Consider the following 25854-nt stretch of genomic DNA (forward strand, 5'->3'; position numbering starts at 1 on the left):
CCGTTGCATGGTTTTGCCATTACTTGACTTAAATGAGAATGTTACACTTGTTGGGTAAATTAATCCAACACAAGTTACACAAAAAAAAGTTTTAATTAGAAGTGTTACAATGAACATGTAACAACTTGTATTTATGTGATGTTAAATGAATGTTAATTTATTTGTTTAACATTGCGTGAAAAACATATGAATTGTGTTAATTCATGTGTTGGTAACGTGAAGTGATTTATGATAGGAAATTATAACGTCACTATCACATGACTATATAAAGGATGGAAAATCCTTTGGAAAGATATCTCACAACAAAATATCAAACAAGGTGACTTAGCTTGGTAAATAGCAAGTCGGGTTTGAGGGTGAGAGGCAGTATAACGGGTGTTTTTTATACAATAATTTAGGAGGTTACTCTAGGGGTAATATTAGTGGCATTGACTAATATTACTGGAGGGCTAGAGGTTGTTATCTTATATTATTGTGGGTTTCGAATTGGTATTTAATTCGGGACGGTTACGTTGTACTGGTACTATATTATTATAGTGGATTCTAGTCGATTTGGCTAGTGGGTTTTACTTCCGGTTTGGAAGGTTTTGCCCTGGGTTTAACCCTAAATACTGTCTCATCTTATTATTGCTTACATTTATTTACTTTTACGGTTTACTTGTCGATTGGTTGCTTCCGTTGCGCGTGGGAGATTGGCGCTAATTTCCCAACAGTGGTATCAGAGCCACTAGGCTCGGTCCGGTGGCTGGTTTATAATTGGCAAGGATGTCAAATATGGGGTCTCAATTTGCAGTACCAAAATTTGATGGTAAAAGTAGTTTCACCCTTTGGCAAAGAAGGATGAAGGATCTCCTGGTTCATCTTGGCTTGGCTAGAGCCTTGAAAGGAGATGATGGTAAGCCGGAGAAGATGAGTGATGACAACTGGGAAGAGGTTTTCACTAAGTGTGCAAGTACTATTAGGTTGTGCATCTCGGATTCAGTCATCAATTGTGTTCTTGATGATGACTCTCCATCGGTGATATGGGAAAAGTTGGAGAAGCTCTACATGGCGAAGAGTTTGACCAACAAGTTGCTTTTGAAGCGGCGGTTATATCGGTTGAGGATGGATGAGGCTGAAAATTTAATTGGGCATGTTAATGTGTTCAATGGACTGTTAGACGAGTTAAAGAAGATCGAAGTGAAGCTTGAGGAGGAAGATAAGGCGTTACTACTCCTCAATTCTCTCCCGGACACATATGAGACTTATGTGGATACTATTCTGTGCGGGAAAGACACCATCACGATGGAGCAAGCACAGACAGCTTTATTGTCCTTTGATGCGAGGAAGAAGGACAAAGCTGGGATACGGAGTGACAGTACGGGTACAGTTGCAGTTGCTCGGGATGGGAGAGGTCGATCGTTTAACAGGGAGGATGGATCGAAGCATGGCAGGTCTCGGTCCAGGAACGCTTCTAGGAATAATGATGTGAAGTGTTTCAAGTGTGGTGACCTTGGGCATATTAGGCGGTTCTGTCCTAAGAAATGCGAGAATGAAGAAAACAAGGGCGACACCAACTTGGTTGCCGGTGAAGGAAGTAGTGGTTGTTTCCTTACCGATGGTAGTGACATATTTGCGGTCACGGATGTAAATGACGTGTGTTCCAAGGAAGAATGGATATTAGATTCTGGTTGTGTCAACCATGTTTGCACCCGGAAAGATAATTTTGATGAGCTCCAAGAAGGCGTGGCTAGGAAGTTGAGTTTGGCTGATAACTCAATAGTTGATGTCATGGGTGTTGGGGTGGTCAAAATCAAAATGTCAAATGGGGTAGTGCACACTTTGGACAAGGTTGCTTATGTTCCAAAGTTGCGGCAGAATTTAATTTCACTTAGTCAACTGGACTCCGAAGGTTATGGGTGTAAAGCTCATGGGGGAGTAATGAAAGTTACTAAGGGTTCTATGGTCCTCATAAAGGGGGAGCTACGTCGTGGTTTATACCGTCTGGATGGATATGTAATAAAAACCTCACAGGATAGCTGGAAACGGAAAAGTCGTGCACGTGTTTCGTTTGCGGAAGAGGCAACGAAGGTAGATTGTTTTCAGGTTACAGACGGGCGCAAAGGTAAAATTCTTGCTGGTAGGAAGGTGGAGAGCAAGAGGTTTCTCTCCGGAGTCAAGTAACGTGATTGACTGGGTTTAGGCTGTACACGGTGCATTGGCCGTGATAGTGAGTTAGGGTGAGGACCGGATACTAACTCGGGTGTGCAGCTGGTGATTTCAAAAGGCCAATGGTTGATTCCTCGGTGGTTGTCACTTGTGTTGGAGGGGGAGATTTGTTGGGTAAATTAATCCAACACAAGTTACACAAAAAAAAGTTTTAATTAGAAGTGTTACAATGAACATGTAACAACTTGTATTTATGTGATGTTAAATGAATGTTAATTCATTTGTTTAACATTGCGTGAAAAACATATGAATTGTGTTAATTCATGTGTTGGTAACGTGAAGTGATTTATGATAGGAAATTATAACGTCACTATCACATGACTATATAAAGGATGGAAAATCCTTTGGAAAGATATCTCACAACAAAATATCAAACAAGGTGACTTAGCTTGGTAAATAGCAAGTCGGGTTTGAGGGTGAGAGGCAGTATAACGGGTGTTTTTTATACAATAATTTAGGAGGTTACTCTAGGGGTAATATTAGTGGCATTGACTAATATTACTGGAGGGCTAGAGGTTGTTATCTTATATTATTGTGGGTTTCGAATTGGTATTTAATTCGGGACGGTTACGTTGTACTGGTACTATATTATTATAGTGGATTCTAGTCGATTTGGCTAGTGGGTTTTACTTCCGGTTTGGAAGGTTTTGCCCTGGGTTTAACCCTAAATACTGTCTCATCTTATTATTGCTTACATTTATTTACTTTTACGGTTTACTTGTCGATTGGTTGCTTCCGTTGCGCGTGGGAGATTGGCGCTAATTTCCCAACAACACTTACTCTTACATATATCGACTAAGGCTTTGGAAAGTATCATTGTCTTGACTTCCTTGAATGACTTGATCATCTTGAATCATTGTTGAAAGTCCATTTGATTGCTTCATTCACTAAGTATTTCAACTAAGAGCAAACAATCAAATAACAAGGGGACTTGGCATCATCAATCTAATGTGTTCTAACAAATTCCCCCTTTGATGATGACAAGTCCAAACATGTGTGATATTCCCCCTTAGCCCATGGTTAGTCGGTCTTTAGTCAATTTCAACATAAACATAATTAATAAACATGATCAAGGTATTCGAAAGGTGCAACATGCTTGGCCAAAGTAAAACATCTAATCATGGAAGCTAAGACATAATTAAGGTGGACGTTAGCCTAAGAGTTAGAAGATCACACATGGCATAATTAAACTACTTCCCCCTCTTGACATCGTCAAAGGAGGAGAAAACATGTCCAAAAGGCAAGCAACACGATTAAAACACACGCAAATAGTTCAAGCAAGATAAAAACAACCGAAGGTGCAAGAGAGTGTCTTAAAACAAATGCAACAAAGAGCCAAAGTTTATAAGGAAGGACGGGTTAAAGAGGCATGAGTTTAGGAGGCATTCTGAAGACGTTCAAGAAGATCTTCATTCATGGTGCGAAGATCACCAACTTCATCCCTCAACTTGCCCTGTTCTTTGACCAGCCGATTCACAATCCCAAGGAGCTCATCCAACTTGGCTAGTACCACACCCATTTCAACGGTAGAACCCACTGTAGAACCCGACTGATTTTTCCTTTCCAATTTGCCATTCTTAATCTCCAAGTTCATCCGAGAAAGAAGGCCCGGTGTCATTTCATCAGTTAATTTCTCAATTGCAGGGCTTCCTTTCAATACTAACCCCTCCCTCATAAAGATGATCGAGAGCCACATTCCATAAGGGACCACGACATTTTTGTCAAAGTTGCCGTTTTGGAACTCAGTGGACATCTCAAGAATTCGGTGAAACATGAGGCGAGGTAGGTTAATGGGTTTGTGCTTGACAATGTGATGAATCAAGAGCATGTCAAGGAGAGAACATCTCCCACGGCTATTGTTGGAAGGGACAAGATTACGAAAAACCAGGTTGAAGATGAACCGGATGGGTGCGGTTAATTCAAAGGCATATATGTTGGTAGGGCCATCGTCATCATGAGGTCGAAGAACCTTCATGACCTGGGTAGAGGTAACCTCATCAATTTCACCCCAATCACGTTTGGGGAAGGAGGTAAGCCCGACATTACAAATGTCAAGATGAGCAGCAAGTTGATTGATTGTTAGGACAAAAGGTTTCTGATTGATAAAGGCTGAGAGAGTTCCAGATTCAACATCTACCTTGACTGTTGCATAGAATTGGATGACTTCGGACAAGTACATGGGGCTATATTTGTCCAACAGATTCACCCAACCCTGTGCATACATGGCCTCTTTGAAATATTTAAAAGCAGGAGAGGTGTCATACCAAGATTTCTTATAGCGACGTCCACTGTGGAAGCAACAAAGCAGCATACCGTGGCATATCTTGAAGATCTCCTCCGGGAGATCAAGAGTATTGAGATGGTGGAGGATATCATTTTTGAATGATTCGGCATAAGGAGCAATAACAAGGTCCATGCATGTGTTGAGAGGCACCTTCTCCTCAATGATCTCATCCTCATTTATGCTCGGTAAATCCCGTTGATAACGAGCCCTTTTGGGTGCTTTTGATTTTGATCCGGATCCCCTTTTTCTTTGAGTAACCTTGGGTTTTGGAGGAGATGCCTCCGGGGTCACATCCTCATCATCATCACCAAATATTTCAAGCATCTTCCTCTTGGACCGGGTTCGTGATGCAGGTTTGGAAAATAATGGGTCAAGCCCATCATCAAACACCACTGTGGCATCATCACGATCCTCAACATCAACAACTTCATAATCGATTTTTTCAGCATTGGAATCGATTTCCCTTTCAACATTGGAGGCCTCCGTTGCATCAATCTCACTCCTCTTATTCTTCTCTAGAGAGTCACTCATCAAATCCTTTAAGAGCACATCATCATCATTCTTCTCAACTGCAACATCACTATTCTCCTTCCTTTCCTTTCCGTCTGAATCCCTCTCATTTTTCTCATCTAATTTTTCTTTTTCTCCTTCTGATTTCTCTTCACTTTCCTTTTCTTTGTTTCCCTCTAATTTTTCTTCACTTTCTTTTGATTGCTCTTCATCTTTCTCTGATTTTTCCTCACTTTTTGATTTTTCCTTACTTTCATTTCCCTCTTTTGATTTCTCACTACCAAGTTCCCCCTCTTTAATCTCACTTGATTGTTCTTCCTTTTCATTGGTTTTGGCAACCTCATTTGATTTCTGAATTTCTTCATCATTTTTGTTTGCTTTAGAACCGGAGTTCTCTTCATCGGTGTCAATATCCACATCAGCATCAAGTTGGAGAGAAATAGGAGGATTCCTACTTCTTCCTCCTCTGCCACGACCACCGCCCCTTTTGGCGGTTGTCTTCTTTCGTGCAACAGTTGGTTTGGTAGTGGCAGAGATGATTTCATCGAGTTTTGCAGCGGTTTTGGGAGCCATCTTTTTGGCAATGTATTTTGGGTTAAATGTATCTCTGAGTTGAAGAACTTCCTTTGAAAACTTTGGAGGCATTTTGAAGAGAGTGGAAGGGAAGAGGTTTTGACGGTTTTTGGGAAACCGAAAAAGGTGAGGGTTGCTTTTGTTTAGTGGGTAATAGGAAGTGTTAGTGGAAACATGGATATAAATGAGAGGTTGGTGTAATTAATCTAGGTGAAGGACGGTTGAGTGTTGATAATGTGAGGCTAGGGTGTAGGCTTTTAAGTGTGATGGGACATAAAGTGATTTTGGAAGCTCTATGTAAAAACAACTCAAGTGCACTCATACGGTTGTCAGTTACATTTGTTCGATATTTGCATGCATTCTACCATATTAGCTAACATTTAATTACATGAAATTCCTCCCTCTAATCAATCATTGGAAAACGTGATTTTAATTTAGCGGTATGTCACCTAATAAACCAATTTCCGACCGAAGTCTTTCGAATTGTTCTCTTTCTAACGGTTTTGTAAGAATGTCCGCAATTTGATTTTCCGTTTTACAAAAGCTTAGACAAATATGACCTTTCTCAACTTGATCACGTAGAAAATGATGTCGTATGTCGATGTGTTTAGTTCGTGAGTGTTGTATAGGATTCTTTGATATGTTAATTGCACTAGTGTTGTCACAAAAAATAGGGGTAGTCTCGAAAGTAAGGCCATAATCATGCAATTGTTGACGTACCCAAAGAATTTGTGCACAACATAGAGCGGCACTCACATATTCGCTTTCGGCCATGGACAATGCAACGGTGTTTTGCTTCTTCGAAGCCCATGAAATGAGACACGGTCCTAGGAAGGTAGCAATGCCCGAAGTGCTTTTCCTATCCAATGTGTCACCGGCATAGTCCGCATCCGAAAAACCTACAAGATCAAGTTCGTAGTGAGTTGGGTACCAAAGATATAGCCCTTGTGTTCCAATCAAATACCTAAAAATCCGTTTGACGGCTTTGAAATGAGATTCTTTAGGATTTGCTTGGAAACGGGCACAAGCACACACACTAAATTGTATGTCGGGTCGACTAGCGGTTAAGTAAAGTAAGGAACCGATCATACCTCGATATACCTTTTCACTAATGCTCTTACCGTTTTCGTCTTTGTCAAGCTTGACTTTAGACACCATTGGTGTAGGCATAGGATTAGAATTAGTCAACCCAAACTTACTTAACATTTCCTTTAAGTACTTTTGTTGGTGAATCATCGTTCCATTCTCACATTGTTTGATTTGAAGACCAAGAAAGAATCCAAGTTCTCCCATCATACTCATTTCAAATTCCGAAGTCATCAAATCAGAAAAGTACTTATAAAGAACATTGTTAGTTGCACCAAAAATAATGTCATCGACATATACTTGCACAAGCAACAGTTCATCTCCTTGTGACTTGATAAACAACGTTTTATCCACGGACCCACGTATGAAACCATTTTCCAATAGAAACTTTGAAAGCCTATCATACCAAGCCCTAGGAGCCTGTTTTAAACCATAGAGTGCTTTATCTAGTTTAAAAACGTGGTTGGGAAACTCGTTGTTTATAAAGCCCGGAGGTTGTTCAACGAACACTTCTTCATCAAGGTATCCATTTAAAAATGCGGTTTTGACATCCATTTGAAAAAGCTTTATACCTTGAAAAGACGCAAAAGCTACAAGCATTCGTATGGCTTCAAGCCTAGCTACCGGTGCAAAGGTTTCATCGTAATCAATTCCTTCTTGTTGGTTAAAACCTTGCACCACTATTCTAGCTTTATTCCTTACGATTTCTCCAACATCATCTAGCTTATTGCGAAAGACCCACCGTGTACCAATTACAAAGACGTTGGGAGGGCCTAGGGACAAGATGCCATACCTTGTTCCTTTCGAATTGCTCAAATTCCTCTTGCATTGCAATCATCCAGCATTCATCGATCAAGGCTACCGTGACATGGTCCGGTTCGATTTTTTGAGATGAAGGCATTGTGTGCACGAAATTTTGAAGCGATGATCTGGTTTTTATTCCAGAGGTTAGGTCATTGGTTAAGTTTGATAAGGGATGTGAGCTTTGGTGTTTCCATTTCTTGGGAATAAGTGAGTTAGAAGATTCGGTTTGTTAAATGCCTGCAATGAGAGGGACCGTTGCATGAGGATTGTTTGAAGAAGGTGATTGTGGTTCATTTATGATTAGGTTGGGTTGTTCTTCACCATCCTTGTTCCCCCTGGATGAGGTAGCATCATCTTGTGTAGGAGGACGATTAGTTCCCCCTAAGTTTTGCGCATCCTCCTCATGCAAAGTGGCTCCAATCGTTGCTCACCTTCTTCTACCACTTGATCCATTTCATGTCGTATCATACCAATCTCAAAATCATCATCATATTCATCATCCTCATCATCAACCTGTGTATTTGACACAAAAAGACTAGATTCGTCAAATATTACATGAACGCTTTCTTCCATTTTCATGGTCCTTTTGTTATAAACTTTATAGGCTTTACTATGATCGGAATAACCAACAAAAACTCCTTCATCACTACGAGCATCAAATTTGCCAAGGTTGTCTTTTCCATTGTTGTGCACAAAGCATTTACTACCAAAGCATTTTAAGTGTGAAAGATTAGGTTTTCTACCTCGTAGTAGTTCATAGGGAGTTTTCTCAATGATTTTTCTAATCATGACACGGTTGTAAATATAACAAGATGTGTTTACGGCTTCGTCCCAAAAATTCTTAGGAACCTTAGAGCTAATGAGCATGGTCCTAGCCATATTTTCAAGAGTTCGATTCATTCGTTCCACAACCCCATTTTGTTGTGGGGTTCTTGCGGTCGAAAAGTTATGACTAACACCATACTCATTACAATAAGACTCAAATGACGAGTTCTCAAATTCGGTTCCATGGTCAGATCTTAATGAGACAAGTTTATATCCAAATTTGTTTTGAACCTTTTTGACCCAAATTAAGAACTCATCAAATGTTTGATCTTTAGAACTTAAGAAAAGAAGCCAAACAAATCTTGTAAAGTCATCTACAATGACACAAATAAAGCGACTTCCACCTCTACTCACAACTCGCATGGGACCACATAAATCAATATGAATGAGTTCAAGAGGTAAGGAAGTGCTAACAACCTTTTTGGATTTAAAAGAGCATTTAACTTGTTTTCCTTTAACACAATCATCGCAAAGTGATTTAAATTCAAATTTAATGTTAGGAATGCCGTCAACTAGATCAAGTTTCTTAAGAGTGTTAAGTGTCTTAGCATTTACATGACCAAGTCGTTTGTGCCAAAGCCAAGGGTCGTTCTTTTGAACACTCATGCATGATAGTGATTGACCCGACAATGCATACAAATTAGTCATGTAGACATCTTTGACACGTTTACCTTCAAGTATGAGTTCTCTAGTTTTTCCATTGATGATTCTACATTCACTAGCAAGAAATTCAACAATATTACCTCGATCACAAAGTTGTGAAATGCTCAAGAGATTGTGTTTCAAACCTTTGACAAGCAACACTTTGTCCACGCATAATGACTTTGACTTACCAACTTTTCCAATACCAATGATTTCACCTTTCTTGTTGTCGCCAAAAGTCACCATGCCACCATCGTAGGCTTCTAGCGAGAGGAATTGGTTTTCATCTCCCGTCATGTGACGAGAGCATCCACTGTCTAAGTACCAATTGCTGCTGCCCCTCACTAATGCCTATAAGAAATCAAACATTTAGTTTAGGAACCCAAACAAGTTTGGGCTCCTTCTTGACAACGACCTTTTTGACTTCCTCTTTCTTTATCCACACTTGTTTAGCATTCTTAGTGTTTATTTCTAAGTCACGGACTCTTTTGTCACAACCATTAAACTCATGACCTGTTTTGCCACAATAGTTACAAATGATGTACTCAGGAAGACCAACATACTTTCTTCTTCTAAGTCGGTTTGACTTGGATCCTGGTTTTGAGTGCAACAGTGTGTGCTACTGTTGCATTTGAAACCAAGTCCAGCATTCTTTGCAAATTTTTCATATTCTTGTGATTGTTTTAAGAGAAACTCCAGAACATTCTGACTTCCTTCCCATTTTAAGTAGAACATCTTAGCCTCATCTAGCTCTTTAGTTAATGTTTCGATTTTAGCAAGATGATTAAGATTCAGTTTACCTAAATTGTCGAAAGCTTGTTTTGCAAGTCGTGCTTCATCACTAAGTAACATTCCAATTTGTTCCAATTGTTTATTATCCCTTTGACACAATTTGAGGTTAGCTAGAAGAGTTTCTCGTTCCTTAGTTAAAGAAGATACTAATTTCGAGAGAGTATCTATTTCTTTTCTTGAATCAGATGCCACAGTAGAGACCTCTGTGGCATGAGTTTGTTCAGCCTTTTTTAACATCTCAATTTGAGCAAGAAGGTCATCATTTAATTTTTGAGCTCGTTCTAAGGCACTTTTGACATGACTAGACTCATCATTTAACATTTCAGCAATCTTAACAAGATCATCTTTTTCGTTGTTACAAGTAGCTAAGTCAATCAAAAGTTGGTCACGTTCTTGTGTTAGTGATGACACATTTCCTTTAGAACTGGATGCAACAAGACAGGATCTGCCTAATTGTTTTCATCAACTTTGTTGGCTAAAAACAAATTTTGTTTTCGAAGTTTTTTGATTTCTTTTTCAAGACCCAACATGGAACTAGGTTGATCATTCTCATTTAGACTTTCTTTAAGGACTACATTTTCCTCAGCTATGTCCTCAATTTCGATTTGCATAGCTTCCAACTTATTAGTTTGGACACGACATTTATCTATGAATTGATCTAAGAGGAGACAAACTTTGTCTTTAGAGAAAGATCGAACCTTTTTCTTGAGCTTAATTACCTCATGGTCTGAATCAGAGTCTGAATCCACGGAGTGAGCCATAAGACACTTGATGTCTTCTTTCTTTGATGATTTGGAAGCACTTTTTGAGGAACTAGACAAGATGCTAAGTTTGGCGTCTAATTCATCCTCAAGGACATCGTCCTCTTCAGAATCAGACATGCCCCAAATAGCAGTCATTACCTTGTTTTTGTAATCACATTTTGCAAAGTCACGTTTTTCTTTAGATTTGATATCGTTCCACTTTGGGCATTCTTTGATTTGGTGACCTTTGTCACCACATTTAAAGCAACCAACAGTGGAGTTAGATCTTCTCTTAGGAAAACGGCGTTTACTAGAGTTGTTGCTATACCTTTGAGAGTTTCGACCATTGATCATGCCAACAATGTTTTTAGTGAACATTGCAAACTCATCATCTTCATCCTCCTCATCACTTGAGAGAGCATTAAGAGCGAGTCCTTTCCCTTTAGAGCTTTCACTAGAACGCTTCATGAGAGTTAACTCATGAGCCATAAGTGAGCCCATAAGTTCATCAAGGGTGAGCAATGAAAGGTCCTTAGCTTCCTCAATAGCCGTAACCTTCGGTTGCCACTTTTCAGTTAGGCTACGAAGGATTTTACGGACTAAATCCTCGGATTGAAAACCCCTACCTAAACTCTTAAGGTCATTGACAATACTAGAAAAACGTGAAGACAAACTATTAATTGACTCATCTCGTTCCATATTGAACATCTCATATTGTTGCATGAGAAGATCAATACGATATTTTTTGACTTGTGACGTTCCCTCATAGGCAAGGTTTAGGGTGTCCCAAATCTCTTTGGCCGAAGCACATCCAGATATACGATTAATCTCTTGGTCACCGATCCCATATTGAAGAATGGACATGGCCTTAGAGTTTTTCTCGATTTTCTTATAGTCGGCCTCAACATACTTATCCTCACTTTTCAAGGAGCTAGTGCCATCAGCATTAGTCACTTCGATTTTGAGGGGACCCTTTTGAATGATTAACCAACATTCATAGTCCGCACTTTTGACATAATGCTCCATGCGATGTTTCCACCAGGCATAGTTTTCTCCCTTGAAAATGGGATACTTAGTGTGTTTTGAATCGTCCATAACTATAGGATCAACTCTTTGGATTTAACCAATATCAAGAGCACAAGTCTCTGATACCAATTGAAGAGTTAAGAACGATTAACACCTAAGAGGGGGAGGGGGTGAATTAGGTGTACATTTTTTAAAAATTTTATTCTTAACTTAGTTAATTAACTATTTTAAGCTAAGAATAAAGAAGTACAAGACTTGAGAAACTTAATTGAAGGTAAGTTCACAAGAAGATACAGCAGTTCTATGTCACGGTATAGGTGATCGTGACACGTAACTTGATTAGGTACATGCGAGAAATAGCAAAGTGGAAGAACGTAAAAGTAAATGAACAAACAAACGACATTTTAAAAATTGGTTCAGCCTCTACTCCGAGGCCTACGTCCAACCGTTATTTTATTGCTTGTTTAGAAATTTACTCAAACTTACTAAACCCCTTACAATGAAAATAACTCGCCAACCTACTCCGGTTGCACTCAAACTTAAAGCTACTCCGCTTCAAGAGTTTATGGGTTCTATCTCAAGGTGTTACAGAATCTTGAATCTCAAGAGTTCACTTAAATGAACATGGAGATTACAATGAAGATCTAACACGAGAATCATGGAACAAACTCATCATGTCACAGTACAGCGAACTGATACTTGGAGGTTTTACAGCTTTTTCGAAAAACAATTTAGAAGACTTAAAATCGAAAAACGTTTTGCAAATACTTGAAGAACAAAGCTTTCAATGCACAAATGATTTGCAAGGTTTTTACAATAAATGCTTTGGAAGTCTTGAGAAATAAATGTGACTAAGACACTCTATTTATAGTGGATTTAGTCTTAGGTAAGTACACATTGAAGAATTAAATCCAATATATAAATAGTAGCTTTGAGTGATGGTAAGTGTTAGACTTATAGGCTTGGGGCTTAAGAAATCAGAAAACTTAAGCTTCTACACTCAACATGTGACAATTTATCAAAATGGCAAAAAGCCTTTCTTACTTTAGAAGTTTGACAAGTCTTTTTTTGCCATTTTGGTAAAAGGTGTTTGCACAAATCTAGAGGTTTAGTCAAGTGGGCTTGTGACTCCAAAATTTCAGATTGTTTTCAAGTTTCTGAAAATTCAAATGTTTAAGGTTTAAAGTTTGCAAAGTTTTGACACTTAAAAACATTTGGACGAAAACTCCTCCGTATGATAGTACTAGAAACCACGGCATGACAACATACCGTTGCATGGTTTTGCCATTACTTGACTTAAATGAGAATGTTACACTTACTCTTACATATATCGACTAAGGCTTTGGAAAGTATCATTGTCTTGACTTCCTTGAATGACTTGATCATCTTGAATCATTGTTGAAAGTCCATTTGATTGCTTCATTCACTAAGTATTTCAACTAAGAGCAAACAATCAAATAACAAGGGGACTTGGCATCATCAATCTAATGTGTTCTAACACCTTTACTACGCCTTAAGACGGATGTGTCCGTCTTAAATATATAAGAATATGTGTTGTCGTTGATGCCGTGCCAGGCCCAGACAGTTGATTGGTTTTCAGATTATTGTAAACTTGCTTGTATTGTTTCATTTTTATGAGTTCATTTCTATGTCCTTCACGGAGATACTATAACTCTATCGTGTCTATTATTATTGTTTGTCTTCTTTATGAGATTCTGTAATTGCAAATGTATATGACATTGACCAAAGTTGGATCACCGCGGTCATGATTGTACTTATTCTAATACTAAATAATGTTTTTTTTTTTTTTTTTGTAAGTTTCTAAATACGGTTTGTGTAAGATGTTATCGATTTATGGAGTATGATTACTAATTCTATCGACTTTGAGCGTAAATAAATAATCCATCATTCCGGATTTTTTTTCTTTCTAGTTTAAGTTATGTCCATAATCCACTCCCCTTGAAAATAAACTTGGATAGGCAGAGGTGACGAAGGATGCAGCTCTGTGGACAGCTCAGTTCGTCGAGGAAAGATACGGGTAAGGGAGTTACATGCCTTAGACATGGATGAATCGTAGCTTTCTCGTTTGTTATTTAAAACCGTTGAAACAATAAAATTAGTTTGAAACCAACGCTATTTCGTTATTTTGTTTTGGTAAGAACACCAAAAAAATTACTAATGTGCTAGATGACTATGCAATAAGAGATCAGAATGTAATTTGAGGCAATCAATCGCGATATAAGGGACGAAACGTAATTTGGTCGTATAATTGCTAGATGACTTGGTGCTATCCCACCAATGTGCATCACCTCCATGCCTCCTGTTTGCCAGATACTATGAAAATAAATTTTGTGCTCTCCCACAAACGAAAATCACAAGAAAATAAAATTTGCCAATAATATGACAATTATTAATTGAACGAAAAGCCCGAAAAAGTCTTATTCTGAGTTGTATAAGTATCAGAATTGGCCAACTAACCCGATTGGTAAAAAAAAAAATGAGACATTTGTGCCAAATTAGTAAACAAATGACATTCATGCCAAAATGGTAAAAAAAAAGGTTGATAGCGAAATGGGTAGAAAAAACTAACATGTGAGGCGACTAAATCCCACATCTTAAATGGTTTAGCTAATTAAGGGATACTGCCATCCTAAAAGAGACTTATTCCTAGTCGGAAATATGTGAGGCATCTGAATCCCATAATCTCCGGCAAACAATATAATTAATCAAGTTGGAGGCAGGGTAATGTACAAGCAAGTAGAATCATTAGAAAAAAACAATACTCCCTCCGTTTCATTTTTATGACTTTATGTCGCATGTAGATGAACTCTTCGTCTGTATTATTATTATTGTTTGTCTTCTTTATGAGATTCTGTAATTGCTTGCAAGTGTATGACATTGCGCAAAGTTGGATCACCGCGGTCATGTACTCATTCTAATACTACAAAATTATGGTTTTTTAAAGTTTCTAGATACGGTTTAATTTGTGTAAGATGTTATCGATATATCGAGTACGACTACTAATTCTATCGTCTTTGAGCTTAAATGAGTAATCCATCATTCCCGATTTCTTGCTTTCGAGTTCAAGTTATATTCATAATCCACACTCCCATTATATTTGGTGTTCGTTCGGTTTAAGCTAAAACTGAAACTATATTGTCGATATAAAGTTCTTGTATAGCAAGCATGTAATATTCTCTTTATATATATTCTGTAAGGAAAATGAAAGGGTTTACCTTATTCTTAGGGATAGTTTGCCTTATTAGATGGAGATTTGATTAGGTAGTATTGTATATATATGTAACGTTTGTGTCAGACGTTGAATAATAAGAATTACTAATCTTCCCAAATTCCTTCTCTTTCTTCGTTTATCATGGTATCATGAGCATCGATTCAATTTTTTTTTTTTTTCAAAACAAACATTCACCACGAAAATCATTCAATTCCCGAAAATGCCAGGAGACGAGGGCATAAACAAAGGAAACAAAATTTCTGAGAAACAGAGCATTCCCATGTCTTCACCACTCTACCTCCATCCCTCGGACAATCCTAATTTAATACTTACGCAGACCATTTTTAACGGCGAATCCTAATTTAAAATCTCGAATTGGTGGCGTGGAGACAAAGCAGGTCCATGTTGAAAGTGTGGCTAAGGAACGTAATTGACCCAAAATTACATCCGAGTATCACTTTTTCATTGACAATTGCAGAGGTGTGGGACGAATTGAAGGGCTGTTATTCGGAAGGAATTGCTCCAAGGGTGCATCAATTGAAAGGCGAACTAAACGAGTGCAAACAAGGAAGGCAATCCGTTGTTGAATATTATACTCGTTTGAAGACGATATGGGATGAGCTTGCAAATTACAGCAAAGTTTCGCAATGCACCTGTGGAGCAGCGACAACAATAGCCAAGGAGCGAGAAGAAGAAAGAGTGCACCAATTCTTGATGGGATTGGACACCAGTTTGTATGGTAATATTCGAACCAACCTCTTAATGAAAGACCCGATTACATCCCTTACTCGGGCATATGCTTTGATATTAAGGGAAGAGAGACACACAACCATGACAAAAATAAAGGACGAGAGGAATGAGTTAGCAATGGCTGTTAAAAGTTATGGAACAGGAAAAGGCAGGGGCATGCCCACGAAGCAGGAAACTGACGAAAAAGACGCACCACCTCAATGCACTCACTGTGGCAAGTATTATCATACGGAAGAAAACTGCTATGATAAACACAGGTATGAAGTTGTCAAGAATCGTGAGAGAGGTCGTGGCTGTCGATGAGGAGGAGGCAGCCGTGGCTCTTATGGACGGGGCAGAGGACGCTCAGGAGGACGCGGCAGCCAACAGAATACGTTTCAGGCTAATGCCGTAGGAGCTCGCCAGGGTCAAAGGAAACCGAGGCAGCAAAGCAGAACTTACCTTTCAGGCTAAGGGCCCTTTTGAATTCAAGCCCGTAAGGCAGTGATAAACTTTCAGGTATGAATGCTAATATTGTTAAAGAATGGCAAATACACAGTGGAGCCTCTCATCACATGACCGGGAAACGAGAATGTCTCAAAAATATTCGGACAAAGAAACCGTCACCGGGTTTGTTGTGATGGAAATGAGTAACTTGATAAATTGCATTATACATCATCATTGCATTGTAGAATCATCTTAGTCTTTTGTATTCACATGTTAGTAATGAACATTTGTATTATTGAAGCTAACCACCACACAGTCCTACTCCTCGTACCCCTGCCAGTGACGCCACAGACTCCCCTGGCAACACTGTTGTCGAGACCTCTGCCAGTTCATCTGCCACGACTATTGGGTTTGCCAGCTCCACTCCTCCACCTCCTCCTCCTCCTCCACATGGAACTTGTCTCTCACATAATATTAGAAAACCTAATCCAAAATATGGCAAACTTGCTCATATTGCTTCTCCTTCCCACGCTCCTACTACCGTGAAACAAGCGCTTAGTGATCCAAATTGGAATGACGCCATGTTTGTAATACTCCGTATTTATATGTCTTGGGGTACTCTATCGAGTAGCCCTTACTCTGTCGAGTAAGGGCAAGTTGCGATATAAAATAGTTTCTGACCTGTTGGGTACTCGATCGAGTAACTGGGGTACTCGATCGAGTAAGGGGGTACTCGATCGAGTGCCTTGGGTACTCGATCGAGTGTCCGGTTTTACGGGGAGATTTCTCGGGTTTTGTTAATTATGCGATTAAGGTATTTAAGTTTCGTCGTCATTGTTTAATATCACTTTTACAAAACCTAAAACCCTGTTTAAGAGAGAAAGCAACCAGTTCATCTTCCTAATCGCATTCTTAGCAATTCCCGGAGTTCAGACGGTCAGTTCTTGTCGTTGTTCGTATCGTTGAGTTCCTTGCGTCGAGGGTAAGATCTACGTACCCTTTTATCGTCTTTCCTTGTTTTGGTTAAACCCTAATTTAGAGATTGGGGGTTTTTATGTGTAGTATGTGATGTGTAGCCTTTATGTGTTATATGATAGGAGGAGGGTTCGTAGAAGAGGCTTTTTGATACAAAATTTGTTGATACCGTCCTGATGTTGTGCTTTCAGGCAGGATTTCCTACTCGTATTAGTCCCATAATGGGATATTGGTGATGTGTTGTATTCGAGTTGTTGATATAATGATTGTCTTTGTGTTTGTGGTTGTGATTGTTGTTGATGGTTCTCGAGATGCGTTCTCGGCCTAGTGGGGTCACTTGCGGGAGTGACTTCACGCCTAGTTTCGCCCTTCGTGGAACCCGCCACGGAAGGGGATGTGCACATTAATGGACATGGTTATCGCTCGGTATGATGAGCGGGGCTTAGGTGGGAACGGCCGCGGTCCCCCATCGGGCGTGGCGGTGGTCCAAGTGGACGGTCAAGATTGAGATGATGGGAATTGGATGGTGGTGTTAGTGTGTGTGTGTGATGATTCAAATTGCCCTGTTTATATTATTATTGTTATCCATATTGATTGTGTGATTAGTACTGACCCCGGTGTTGTTTTGTAAACCTGCGGTGATCCATTCGGGGATGGTGAGCAGATATTGAGCAGATATTGAGATGAGTACTGGGATAGCTGGGATGCCACGACATGATGATAGGAGTCTTCCGCTGTAGCCTTAGTTTATTTACATTTCAGTTAGACAGTTTGGAATAATGTATCGTACTTTCAGTTTGGTTTCGAGGACTGTATTTATTCACTAAACTATTTATAATAAACGTTGTTTCTTTATTGTTGTTTGATTATCATACCTCGGGCAACCGAGATGGTAATGTCCTCATACCTGAGTGGTCCTGGTAAGGCACTTGGAGTATGGGGGTGTTACAAATGGTATCAGAGCGACGATCCTGAAACCTGTAACCAATGAACTTAATGAACATAGGGAGTCAATTAAAATGAACCCGGGGTAAAAGTTGTAGGAGCTAGTGCAAAGGCTTGGGAGACGTCCTAAAGTCGCAGGGGTCGCCCTACAACTTTGGACCGGTCACATGGGGGAAGTGTTTGTCGAGTCGTATGTGTGTTTGGTTAACTGGTTTACGAATGTGATGGAATGTGTTAATTGTTGGATGTTGAAGTAGAAAGTTGAGCATGTGAAAGAAAATGGTGATATGAGGAAACTTGTTGATGAGATGATAACATGTTGGATGATTTACAATGTGGCATTTAATAATATGATGAAATGGTTTCGTAGATAGTAGAAAAGATGCGTAGTATGCTTATTATGATATAATGTGGTTTATAAAGTTTAGCATGTTAGCATATGACGTAACATGCGGGTAGCTCTTACGAATTAGTGTTACTTGATCGAGTGAGACTGACTCGATCGGGTGGGTTTTTGGCGATTTTGAGTCCAGAATCGAGTTTTGGGGCACTCGATCGAGTAACTAGGGGTACTCGATCGAGTAGGGGGTCACTCGATCGAGTAGCCTAGATACTCGATCGAGTAGGTAAGAGATCAGAAGGTCTGTTTGGGTTCTGGAGTTTGGGTACTCGATCGAGTACGTGGGGCACTCGATCGAGTACGTGGGGCACTCGATCGAGTAGCCCGTTACTCGATCGAGTGTGTTTGGGAACTCGATCGAGTGGGTTCCGGGCAGCGTGTTTTCGTGTTTTGAGGTTTAGTACGTGTGTTTATGTTTAACCTTTCTTATATAGCTTCAAGATGCCGCCCAAGAGAACTGCTTTGTATGCGAGAGTTGAGCTTATGACCACGGATGACATCGTTAAGATGTTAGAGCACCAGGATGCTCTTACTGAGACCCTGAAGAGAGTGAATGAGGACAAGGGTAAGGATAAGGAAAAGGAGGTTGATCATTCTAAAATCAACCTCTATATTGCGAGGTTTAACCCGAAAGAGTACAAGGGAGTTGGGGAGCCTAATCTGCTTGATAGTTGGCTGAGAGAGATGGAGAACATCTTAGACCTGGTTCATTGTCCCGATGAGATGAGAGTGGAACAGTGCGTTCTATCCGAGGGAGGCAAAGAGGCAAGTGGTGGGATACAGTGAAGGTGAGTGCTAAGGAGATATATACAAACCAAGGTTTACCTGCTATACCTTGGGAGGAGTTTCGTAGGGCTGTGAGGAAGGAGTTCGTACCGGAGCATGTGAGGAGTAAGTTGAGGGAAGAGTTTGATAAGTTTAAGATGATCACGAGATGTCTGTAGCCGAGTACTACAGACAGTTCAATGAGAAGTCCAGGTATGCTGAGGATATGGGTCTGAGTGAGGAGAACCTGGCATTGAGGTTTGAGAGGGGGTTGACCACCAAGATTATGGATAAGTTACCCGTGGGGATCCTTACCGATGTTAAGGAAGCCTATGAGAGGGCTGGGAGAGCAGAGAGGTTGGTAGAGATGGCTCAGGAGAGGTCTGGTGGTGAGAAGAGGAAGTCTGAGAGCGAGGGTGGTGGCCAATCTAATTACAAGAAAGGCAACCACAATCAGTCAAAGGGGTTTTCTTCTGGGTCTGGGTTTAGTGCTGGAGCTTCCTTTGGGCGTGGCCGTGGGAGTGTGAGTAATAGTTGGGGAGTGACCTGCTTTGGTTGTGGTGGTGTAGGCCATAAGAGACATGAGTGCACGATTGCACGGATCTTTCGTGAGACCGCACAGAGCTTCGCGAGCAAATGCACCGGTGGATCATGGCCAAACCGGGAAGTCAGAGTTACCAGAGTGGAGGCAACCGCAACGGCGGTAATTCTTATCAGAAAACACCGACAACCAACAACAACAATCAAGGGTCGGGTGCTAAGCCGACCGCAACAGCCAGTACTGTCCAGGGAGGTGGACAGAAGACCAGTGGCAAGTTATTCATGATGGAGAAGAAAGCAGCTGAGGAAGATGCGCACGTTATCACCGGTACATTCCTTGTTAATGGTATTCCTACCTTTGTTTTGTTCGATTCGGGGGCTTCTCAGTCGTTTGTGTCTTCGAGTCACGTTAAACAGTTGGGTTTGAGAGTATATGAATCTGTTAGTGAGCAAGTTTTCATACCTTCGGGTGAGTCTGTATCGTGTGGGAGGTTGTTTAGAGATGTATCTTTGATAGTTGGGCAAGTTGATTTCCCTGTAGACTTGCTAGAGTTTCCTTTTAACGGTTTCGAGATGATAGTTGGGATGGATTGGTTAGGAAAGTATAAAGCTAAGATAGACTGTCATCAAAAGAAAGTGTCCTTAAGAGGTCCAAAGGGTGTTAGTGTGTCTTACCGTGGGTTTCTCGTCAAACCCAAAGTTAAGTTGATTGCAGCTGTCACCTTGAAGTCTTATCTGAGGAAGGGGTGTCCTTTGATCTTATGCCATGTGAGAGATGACCGGATAGAGAGTCCGACAGTTGGTGAGATACCAGTGGTGGGAGAGTTTGCTGACGTTTTTCCTGATGAGATTCCGAGGTTACCACCGAGGAGGGAGATAGATTTCACCGTAGAGTTGAAGCCAGGGACGGGGCCAATCTCTAAGGCACCGTACCGTATGGGTCCTAAGGAGATGGAGGAGCTTAGGAAGCAGTTGGATGATCTGATAGAGAAGGGATACATTAGACCAAGCGTATCGCCTTGAGGAGCACCAGTTCTTTTCGTGAAGAAGAAAGATGGGAGTTTGAGGTTATGTATAGATTACAGGGAGCTGAACCGAGTGACGATAAAGAATAAGTATCCTTTGCCAAGGATAGATGACCTGTTTGATCAGTTGAGTGGTGCAACAGTCTTTTCTAAGATTGATTTGAGGTCGGGGTACCATCAGGTGAAGATTAGAGAGGTGGACATACCAAAGACAGCTTTCACGTCGAGGTATGGCCATTGTGAGTATGTGGTGATGCCGTTTGGGTTGTCTAATGCGCCGGCAGTGTTTATGGATTTGATGAATAGAATCTTTAGACAGTTCTTGGACCAGTTTGTAGTAGTGTTCATCGATGATATCTTAGTCTACTCTAAGACTAAGGAGGAGCATGAGGAGCATTTGAGGATCGTGTTGCAGACTTTGAGGGAGCATGAGTTGTATGCTAAGCTGTCCAAGTGTGAGTTCTGGTTAGAGAAAGTTGCTTTTCTGGGGCATGTGATATCTAAAGATGGGGTAGCTGTGGATCCGGCGAAGATTGAGGCAGTGACAAAGTGGGAAGCACCAAAGAATGTTGCTGAGGTTAGGAGTTTCTTGGGTTTAGCTGGATACTACAGACGGTTCGTGAAAGATTTCTCCAAGATAGCTAGACCGATGACAGCGTTGATGAGGAAAGAGAACAGGTTTCGTTGGGATGAGAGTTGTGAGACGGCGTTCCAGACATTAAAGGAGCGTTTGACCACGCCTCCCGTCCTAGCATTACTGAAGGGGAGCGAGAATTTCGAGGTTTATACAGATGCCTCGAAGAATGGGCTGGGATGTGTATTAATGCAGAATGGTAAAGTGATTGCCTATGCTTCTAGGCAGTTGAAGCCTTATGAGGAGAATTACCCTACTCATGATCTGGAGTTGGGTGCAGTGGTGTTTGCTCTCAAGATTTGGAGACATTACCTTTATGGAGCAATCTTTAAGGTATTTTTCTGATCACAAGAGTCTCAAGTACATCTTCACGTAGAAGGAGTTGAACATGAGACAGAGGAGGTGGATGGAGTTGATTGGCGATTACGACATGGAAATCATCTACCATGAAGGGAAGGCCAATGTTGTTGCTGATGCTTTGAGTAGGAAGAGTGTACATTCCTTGTGTACAGCTCTATCTTTGATGAGGCTGAGGGATGAGGTAGCGAGCTTTGGGATACATATGATGCAGAAAGGAGATGCCATGGGTGATATGACAAAGACAAACTTGAGTTTTATGATGATATTCGAGGTAAACAGGCTTTGGATCCTAAGATAGTTGAGTGGAGAGCTGGAGTAGAGAAAGGGACAGTGTCCCGCTTTTCTATTCATACAGATGGTAGTTTGAGGTTTGATGGTAGGTGGTGTGTTCCTAATGATGAGGAGTTGAAAAAGACGATCATGACAGAGGCGCATTGCACACCATATTCAGTTAATCTGGGTGGAGATAAGCTATACAAGGATTTGAAGAAAACGTTTTGGTGGCCTGGGATGAAGAAAGAGACAGCTGAGTTTGTGTCCCGTTGTTTGACATGCCAGAGAGTTAAAGGGGAACAGAGACGACCACAGGGTAAGATTCAGTCTTTAGAGGTGCCTGAGTGGAAGTGGGAATCCATTTCCATGGATTTCATTGTGGGTTTGCCTAAGAGTCAACAAGGTAACAACATGATTTGGGTGATAGTGGATCGTCTGACCAAGTCAGCTCACTTTGTTCCAATGAAAGATACATGGACTAAGGCACAATTGGCTATGGCCTATCGAAAGAACGTGCTTAAGTTACATGGAGTCCCTAAGGACATAGTGTCTGACAGAGATGCAAGGTTTATATCGAGGTTTTGGAAGGAGTTGCAGGAATCGTTGGGAACAACCTTGAAGATGAGTACAACATTTCATCATGTGACAGACGGGCAGACTGAGAGAACAATCAAGACTCTGGAGGATATGTTGCGAGCTTGTGTGATGGATTTTGGTGGTAGCTGGGAGCAGAGGTTGGATTTGATAGAGTTTTCTTACAACAACAGCTATCACACCAGTATTGGCATGGCACTGTTTGAGGCTTTGTATGGGAGGAGATGTAGGAGTCCAATCTGTTGGGACGACAGTGCTGAGGCAGTGGTTTTAGGACCAGAGATGGTGCATGAGATGGTGGAACAGATTAAGATGATCAGGGAACGAATGAGAGCAGCTCAGGATCGACAAAAGAGTTATGCAGATCTACATCGCCGGGATATAGAGTTTCAGGTCGGGGATAAGGTTCTTCTGAAAGTGTCTCCTATGCGTGGGGTTATGAGATTTGGGAAGAAAGGCAAGCTAAGTCAGAAGTTTATAGGGCCTTATGAGATCTTAGAGCGAGTTGGGGAAGTTGCTTATCGTCTGGCTTTACCGGCTGCGTTAGAGAGAGTGCATAATGTGTTTCATGTATCGCAGCTGCGGAAGTATGTGAGTGACCCGTCACATGTGTTAGAGGCAGAGAGCTTAGAGCTAGATGAGTCCTTATCATATCTTGAGGTACCTAAGCAGATTCTTGACCGAAAGGTTAGGAAGACTAGGAGTGGTGAGACAGTTTTGCTTAAGATCCTTTGGTCTAACCACGAGACTGAGGAAGCTACGTGGGAGGCAGAGGATATCATGAAAGAGCGTTACCCTTTCCTTTTTGATCAGGTATGTATGGTTACGGGGACGTAACCTTGTTTCTTTTAGGGGGGTAGGAGATGATCGCGAGCAGTTTTTAAGAGTTTTATACCCTTTTATATGTTGTGTCGGTATGTTTGTCGGGATGAGTTGGGTTAGTATCATGTTTTGAATTTTTGTTTGGCTTTTGAGTCGGGAAGGTTGAGGGAGTACCTTTGTTTTGTAGTGGTTTGAACTTCGGGATGAAGTTCCTTTTAAGGAGGGAAGACTGTAATACTCCGTATTTATATGTCTTGGGGTACTCTATCGAGTAGCCCTTACTCTGTCGAGTAAGGGCAAGTTGCGATATAAAATAGTTTCTGACCTGTTGGGTACTCGAACGAGTAACTGGGGTACTCGATCGAGTAAGGGGGTACTCGATCGAGTGCCTTGGGTACTCGATCGAGTGTCCGGTTTTACGGGGAGATTTCTCGGGTTTTGTTAATTATGTGATTAAGGTATTTAAGTTTCGTCGTCATTGTTTAATATCACTTTTACAAAACCTAAAACCCTGTTTAAGAGAGAAAGCAACCAGTTCATCTTCCTAATCGCATTCTTAGCAATTCCCGGAGTTCAGACGGTCAGTTCTTGTCGTTGTTCGTATCGTTGAGTTCCTTGCGTCGAGGGTAAGATCTACGTACCCTTTTTATCGTCTTTCCCTTGTTTTGGTTAAACCCTAATTTAGAGATTGGGGGTTTTTATGTGTAGTATGTGATGTGTAGCCTTTATGTGTTATATGATAGGAGGAGGGTTCGTAGAAGAGGCTTTTTGATACAGCTGTTGATACCGTCTGACTGTTGTGCTTTCCAGGTAGGATTTCCTACTCAGTATTAGTCCCATAATGGGATATTAGTGATGTGTTGTATTCAGTTGTTGATATAATGATTGTACTGTGTTTGTGGTTGTGATTGTTGTTGATGGTTCTCGAGATGCGTTCTCGGCTGAGTGGGGTCACTTGCGGGAGTGACTTCACGCCCTAGTTTCGCCCTTCGTGGAACCCGCCACGGAAGGGGATGTGCACATTAATGGACAGGGTTATCGCTCGGTATGATGAGCGGGGCTTAGGTGGGAACGGTCGCGGTCCCCCATCGCGGTGGTGGGTCCAGTGGACAAAAGTATTGAGATGATGGGAATTGGATGGTGGTGTGAGTGTGTGTGTGTGACAGTTCAGCTGTCTGTTTATCTTATTATTGTTATCCATATTGATTGTGTGATTAGTACTGACCCCGGTGTTGTTTTGTAAACCTGCGGTGATCCATTCGGGGATGGTGAGCAGATATTGAGCAGGTATTGAGATGAGTACTGGGATAGCTGGGATACCACGACATGATGATAGGAGTCTTCCGCTGTAGCCTTAGTTTATTTACATTTCAGTTAGACAGTTTGGAATAATGTATCGTACTTTCAGTTTGGTTTCGAGGACTGTATTTATTCACTAAACTATTTATAATAAACGTTGTTTCTTTATTGTTGTTTGATTATCATACCTCGGGCAACCGAGATGGTAATGTCCTCATACCTGAGTGGTCCTGGTAAGGCACTTGGAGTATGGGGGTGTTACAATGTTACACAAGTATAATGCTCTCATCACTAATCAAACTTGGGCTCTAGTTCCCCCACAACCCTCTTATAACATCATCGGCTGCAAATGGATTTCCGGATTAAATACAAACCGGATTATTCAATTGATAAATATAAAGCTCGCCTCGTTGCAAAAGGTTTTAACCAACGACCTGGCATCGACTATTCTGAAACTTTTAGTCCCGTAGTAAAACCCGCCACTGTTTGACTTCTTCTCACACATGCTCTTACCCGAGGTTGGTCCCTTAAACACCTCGATATTAACAATGCGTTCCTCCAAGGCTCCCTTTCTGAAACCGTTTACATGTCCTAACCACCAGGTTTTATCTATCCCTCTTTTCCTTCATATGTCTGTCGTCTATCTAAGGCGATATATGGACTGAATCAGGCACCGCGTGCCTGGTACAACGAACTCACCAACTACCTTGTCACGTATGGTTTTCGTCAGTCCTGCTCCGATCCCTCTCTCTTCCTCTTCAACCGCTCTAACACCACTATTTACCTTCTCGTTTACGTCGATGATATAATCGTCACTGGACTTCTATCCCCTTATCTCACTGCCTTCTTTACTTCCTTCTCCACTCGTTTCTCCCTAAAAGATCTAGGCTTCTCATCGTATTTTCTGGGCATCAAGGTCACTCCCACACACTTTGGTCTTACACTCACTCAAACCAAATACCTTCATGATCTCCTTTCTCGTTACAATATGGCCAATTGCAAACCATCTCCCACTCCCCTATCTCCCCCCCCAAGGGTGGTTCCCCTATCCCTAATGCCACCTAATGCCACTGAGTATCGTGCCATTGTCGGCTCTCTCAAGTACCTCTCTCTCACCCGTCCCGACATTGCGTTCACTGTAAATAAATTAACCCAATATATGCAAGTCCCACACACGGCTCGTTGGCTTGCCCTTAAGTCTTCTTCATTAGCTCAAGGGGACATTGTATGTTGGTCTTCGTTTGTTTCGTGATTCTCAGCTTTTGTTACATTCCTATTGTGATGCCGACTGGGCGGGCGATAAGGATTATTACGTTTCCAC

This window comes from Silene latifolia, chromosome 4 (genome assembly GCF_048544455.1).
Source record: "Silene latifolia isolate original U9 population chromosome 4, ASM4854445v1, whole genome shotgun sequence".
NCBI lineage: Eukaryota > Viridiplantae > Streptophyta > Magnoliopsida > Caryophyllales > Caryophyllaceae > Silene > Silene latifolia.